A 6,731-nucleotide genomic window follows, 5' to 3' on the forward strand; every position below is an offset into this window, starting at 1 on the left:
GAGAACAGAAATTGCATGGTGGTGGTGCGGCAGCAGCAGGAGGTCCCATTAGCTAAAGTGGTGCTTCAGGTTAAGAACAGTTTCAGGTTAAGAACAGACCTCAAGAACGAATTGAGTACTTAACACGAGGTACCACTGTAATGGCAGAAATTCTGAGAATGATCAGGAACATACCAGAGAAAGAGGGCAGAGATCCTGATGGTGAGGGGTGAGTGTGTCTCACTTTGCCTGCCCGAAATGTTAGAGGGTATGTGAATTTGTCTACTCCTCTTTTAATGCCGCCCAGGGCATCACTGCCTCCACAGTTTAACCATGCTCTGCATGCACTTCCTTTCACCGCCTTGATTCTTCCAACATTAGATGCCCACCAGCTCTGGTCTTATGAGAGAGGGAGAAAAACTCTCCCCTATTTCCTTTCTCCAGGCCACACACAATTTTGCATATTTCTATCATGGTCCTGGGGACATGGGTGGCACTGTGGGTTAAACCACAGAGCCTAGGACTTGCCGATCAGAAGGTCGGCGGTTTGAATCCCTGCGACAGGATGAGCTCCCGTTGCTCGGTCCCAGCTCCTGCCAACCTAGCAGTTCGAAAGCATGTCAAAGTGCAAGTAGATAAATAGGTACCACTCTGGCGGGAAGGTAAATGGCGTTTCTGTGTGCTGCTCTGGTTCACCAGAAGGGGCTTAGTCCTGCTGGCCACATGACCCAGAAGCTGTACACTGGCTCCCGCGGCCAATAAAGCGAGATGAGCGCCGCAACCCAAGTCGGCCACGACTGGACAAAATGGTCAGGGGTCCCTTTACCTTTACCATGTTCCCACTCACCTTTTGTCTAAAACAAAAACACTGCCAACTTTCTTCACTGGGGAGTCTCTCCTTTGCTGCCTAAGAACAAGCCTCACTGAATTAAATATGATTTACTCCGGAGTAGACACGGTTAGTGCTTAGGATGGCTCTGTCGCTTTCGGCTCTCCCAGTTCCAAAGGCCACATTTCTCTCCCAGAGACTTCTAATTTACTGGCGTTCACAATTTTTCAGTTTGAGAGAGAGAGAGAGAGAGAGTGCGCAGAACATTTCCTCCATGAATGCAAACTGGCGATAAGGAATGTTTCTTTTCAGACCTTGCAAGCTGGGCTCCCCCCCGGCCGCCTGGCTGAGACCCGAGGTCCCAAAAGGCAACAATCATTGCTCAGAGAAGGGAGCAATTTGCCAAACAATGGGTGCATTTCTGGGAGCTTGAGATACGCTCCCTGAGCTTGTTTGAAAGCTGCATTCTTTGCAGTTGCAAGGAATTTTCCTTGTGTATATGCATGCATGGGTTTTTAAATTTAATTGTTTTTAAAAAATGCCTCCCGTTCTGCTTTGCGGCCCTTGGATTTCTGAGCCACTTTGTGGTTCAGCATCAAGTTTGGGAAAAGGAAATGAGAAACTCCCCAGTTTAAAAAGTCGCTCAGAGCGATGAAGGGACAAAATCGGGTTTTGGGTGGCTGCAGCTCTGTTTGGGGATTGTATAAAGCACTTTCCCTGATTACTTTCAAGCTGGAGTCTCTCCCACTGATCTAGGATCCTTCGCCCTGAAGAGAAATCAAGATTCTAGTCCTCATTGAGTTTAAATAGGGCTCTTTGCCCTCCTACACAGCAGCTTTCCAGCATTTCAGACTCAGATTGTGATATATTTGTGTAAGTCATTGTGAAAACTCAACGGCATTTTTCAAAGCATGAATTGTTCCTAACATACACATTTGGGATGCAATTTCTGCCCCATAGACATGTTTTTGCAAAGCAATTCCCTTAATAGAATGAATTCGAATGCTTAAAAAAATAAAAATGATTTGGTGCATTTTGCCCTCATATACACATTTTTATATGCATTACTCAGCTGGAGAAGGAAAACTCTGGTCCTCAACCTCGGCTGCCTTGCAGGATTTTGTCAGAAAAATAGAAGGCAAAGGATTAAACCCCCACAAATCCAGAGTGGAGTCCCTAAGGTGTTTAGATGGCGCCTTGACCGCCTCCTTCCAGCAACTCCTGCAGCCAAACTGGTGCCAAACGTCTTGCTCTGATTTCCTTTGGACCCCATTAGCGAAGCTGAGAGGGGGAGGGTCTTTTCACCTGGGCAGCCCAGAACCTCCAGACACGCTGCCCAGACTTGCGCCCCAGGGACATCACTTGAGTGGTTTGAATTCACCCCTGGAGGCGCACTCCATTGTCTCTCGGATGCCAACAACAACAACTCAGCTGGAGAACTGCATTGCAAAATTCGGAGGTGTGAATTTTTTTTGCAAGCAATTAACGTGGGTAGCTTGCCTTGGCCCCATCAACCTTAGTATTCCCTGCACTGACTGGCAGCAGCTCTCGAGGGTTTCAGACAGAAACTCTCCCCCAGCCCTATCTGGGGATTTGAACTCGGGACCATGCGAAACAGGTGTTCTGCTTCGTTCCCTCGGATGCTCCCCAAATTGTAGCATGATGAGAGGAGGAGGAAACCCATTACTCTGACCACTAGGGATGGGCGAGGAATCTCAATTTGCATTTAAACAGGAACCTACTGAATTTTGGCTTTTTTAAAAAACGCCTGAGCTGAATCACAGCTGCCCTTCAAAATTAAAAACCAAATTTTGCAATGCGGCTCTCTGGGCAAGGAATGTCCCCCCGCCCCAAAGGCACATATACATGCATATATTAGTGAAAGCAATATACCCAAATGCCATTGTCTATGGGTGCTCTACCACTAAAAAATAAATCAAGCTCCTAGTCCTCATTGTTCTAAACAAAGAGCTGGTTTGAATAGGAACCGAGGAGGTTTCCTTCTACTGAGACAGACCTTCGGTCCATCTAACCCAACCTTGTCCACTCTGGCTAAGATACACCCTTATTCAAAAGCGTCTACTCTGAGTAGGGCTTAATGGCACACACCCCTCTGTGCATCAGGACCCGCAAGGTTTTCGCTGCAAAAAGCAAACCCTCCCTTTCTGGATCATTTCATCAAGGGTGAGGAGGGCAGGAGGGGCACCCACAACACAAGTGATTTCTCTCTCTCTTACCTCGATTTTCGTCCCTCCTGGATCCCTGGATGGCTCCTATTCCCTTGCCTCCGGGGAGCTCATGATTGCAAAGGTTACCTTAATCACCACAACTTCCTGTTACCTTTGGAGCAGTGAGTCATGTGACCCTCTCTCCCTCCCCAACCAGAAGGTGTTGGCAGCAGAGGTGCCCCCACCCTGCCCGCTCCCCGAAGCACACACCTTTCTATTTATTTTCTGCCCCTTCCTTCGCTCCTCCGAAAAGGAACAGATTAATCATTGCCAGCTCTGTGCAGTTGTTAAATCTGTTCCCGTGTGTGTACAACAACACCCCTTCTCCCTCCCCAGAAACACTCCTTGCCTGCTTCCTCAAGCTCCGAGCCAACTTTTCAGACTCCGAGTCGTGCTTGGTACAAGACGGGACGCAGAAAGGCCTGCTGCCAAAGGGATTTAAATCTCCACTCCCTCTCCAGACTGTTTTCCAGGGCCCAGTGCCAATTCACTGGGTTCTGCTTCAACCGCTTAAGGTGACCCTGGAGACCCGATTCCACCTTTCTGTCTCTGCAAAACGGTCATGGCAAAAAATGTGAGCCGAAGGTCTGCCAAACCACTGCCCAGTTATTGTTATTCTTCTTCCTTTTTTCCCCCAAAAAGGTGTTATCGAATAATGCGACTGGATTCCAGGCTTCTTAATCCCCTGAATGCTTGTTCCTTGCAAGTCTTCAACACCACGACAGGCCGGTGGGGTCCCGGAAACCTGCGTCAACCAGAGCAATTTGTACGCTTAACATTTAAGTGCCCCAAAATTGCAGCCTAGGATTCGGGAGACTCCCCAGGTGCAAGAAGCGCTCTAAGGATCGGATTGGATTTGTTTTCTTTCGTGGCACATAGCTTTTTGCTTTAAACGGTTTACCAAAAGGGATAAAACAAGGAAACTATCACAATAATTTAAAATGAACAAGATTAATTTCATGGCGTTTGAAAAGTTTAAATGACCCTTTGCTTTGGTCAGCGGAAACGGGCACTTTTACTGTGGATACACACAACTGCATAAGTAAGAACTCAATAGTTCAGTTTAGCAGCACTGTAGAGCATGAGATCTTGGGGTCATGGGTTCGCGCCCCATGGTGGATGAAAGATTCCTGCCTTGCGGGGGCTGGACTAAATGACCCTTAGACCCCCCCCTTCCAGCTCTAAAATTCTATAATTCTATAACATCAGGCAACCACCTTCCCTATATTCCTTTTGGCGCCTGCTGAATATGTTTTTGAATAGATCAAGCCTTCCCAGATGTTTAGAAAGTTTGTCAGAGTTTTAATTTGTTATCTTGTTGTGATTTTAAATTAAGATGGTAGGGTTTTTTTGGGGGGGGGGTTGGTATTTTTTTGTAAGCCACTTTGAGGTTTCCCCAACCCCCAAGCAAGTGGTATATAATGCAGGAATACGTAAAACAAAATAGCAACAGACTAAAAACAGATTCAGACTCGCACCAACTTTCTAAGCTTCTGTACAGGCCTGTCTTAACAAACATGGCTTTTTTTTTTAAGCAGGCACCAAAAAGATATCAACAGGCAGGGAGTTCCAAAGTGTTATCAATGTTATGAAGAATCAAGTACAATCCAGTACTAGTGTCTGTAACAGCAGATGTTTTGAAGGAGTCTGCACAGAGAGCAAACCCTGCCCATCACCTTTTGTATTTTTTGTATTTGTTTTAATAATTTAAAAAATGTATTGATTAATTAAAATTTAATACAGTCTCTGCAAGAAAAACACAATAATATACATAGCACTGAATTCATAGCATCATTTTAAGGTAAAGGTAAAGGGACCCCTGACCATTAGGTCCAGTCGGGGCCGACTCTGGGGTTGTGGCGCTCATCTTGCTTTATTGGCCGAGGAAGCCGGCGTACAGCTTCCGGGTCATGTGGCCAGCAGGACTAAGCTGCTTCTGGCGAACCAGAGCAGTGCACGGAAACACCGTTTACCTTCCTGCTGGAGCGGTACCTATTTATCTACTTGCACTTTGACGTGCTTTCGAACTGCTAGGTGGGCAGGAGCAGGGACCGAGCAACGGGAGCTCACCCCGTCACAGGGATTCGAACCGCTGACCTTCTGATCGGCAAGCCCTAGACTCTGCGGTTTAGACCACAGTGCCACCCGTGTCCCTTAGCATCATTTTACACAATCTTAAAACATGTAGGCTCTCCGCAGACACAGTTGCAAAATTGGTTGGAGAAATTTTCCTTAAGTAATAAAGGAAAAAAAAGGGGGGGATGTTTCATGAAAAGTGTCTCTCTTTATAACACCTTTTGCAACCCTTCTAGGCCCAGTTAGTCACTCTGAACTAGCCACATCCCAGATATTGTGCTCAGCCTCAACGCCTTTTGCATGAACATGATCTAAGCTTCATCTGGGAACCTGGTTTCTACTGAGTCAGAGGCTCAGAGCTGCCCACACTGACTGGCAGCAGATCTCCAGGGTTTTGAGCTCAGGGGTTTCTCTTGGAGATGTTAGAACAGAGGCTCCGGCTTCTCCAGAGGACTGGGGAGGGGGGCACGCAACATCTTGAGAAGCCAAGGGGCAGAGCCGAATGCCCTATAAAAATGGAGGGGTCCCAGCTCCCTCAAAATAAAAGCATAGAATCATAGAACTGTAGAGTCAGAAGGGGCCCCCAAAGGTCATCTGTCTCAACCCCCTGCCATGAGGGAATCTCAGGTAAAAAACAAGATAGATAGAATCCTTCTGAATAATGCAGGTTGGTGGCTTCCGATACATTAAAGCAGGGGTAGGCAATCATCTTGCCAACAAAGGTCCGTATGGTTAAAGCTATGGTTTTCCCAGTCGTGATGTATGGAAGTGAGAGCTGGACCATCAAGAAGGCTGATCGCCAAAGATGTGATGCTTTTGAATTCTGGTGCCGGAGGAGACTCTTGAGAGTCCCATGGACTGCAAGAAGATCCAACCTCTCCATTCTGAAGGAAATCAGCCCTGAGTGCTCACTGGAAGGACAGATCCTGAAGCTGAGGCTCCAAGACTTTGGCCACCTCAGGAGAAGAGAAGACTCCCTGGAAAAGACCCTGATGCTGGGAAAGATTGATGGCACAAGGAGAAGGGGACGACAGAGGATGAGATGGTGGGACAGTGTTCTCGAAGCTACCAGCATGAGTTTGACCAAACTGCGGGAGGCAGTGGAAGACAGGAGTGCCTGGCGTGCTCTGGTCCAGGGGGTCACGAAGAGCCGGACATGACTAAACGACTAAACAACAAAAGGCAACCCAAGGCCCGGGGGCCGGATGCGGCCCAATCGCCTTCTCAGTCCTGCCCACGGACGGTCCAGGAATCAGCATGTTTTTACATGAGTAGAATGTGTCCTTTTATTTAAAATGCATCTCTGGGTTATTTGTAGGGCATAGGAATTCGTTCAATTTCCCCCCAAAATATATTTCCGCCTCCCACATGGTCTGGGGGATGGGGGACCGGCCCATGGCTGAAAAATTTTGCTGCCCCCTGCATTAAAGCATAATGAAATAATAATAATAATAATAATAATAATAATAATAATAATAATAATAATAATACATTCAGAGGTCTGAAACTGCAGCGGATTTCCCCCTTCCAATAACGGCGGCTTCACAGCCAACGTGGGAACAGGGCTCCACCGACTGAGACCCCTTGCTCAGGAAGGAGGCCCCCAGCGCCTTTGCCAA

This window comes from Podarcis cretensis (genome assembly GCF_951804945.1).
Source record: "Podarcis cretensis genome assembly, chromosome: 18".
Lineage (NCBI taxonomy): Eukaryota > Metazoa > Chordata > Lepidosauria > Squamata > Lacertidae > Podarcis > Podarcis cretensis.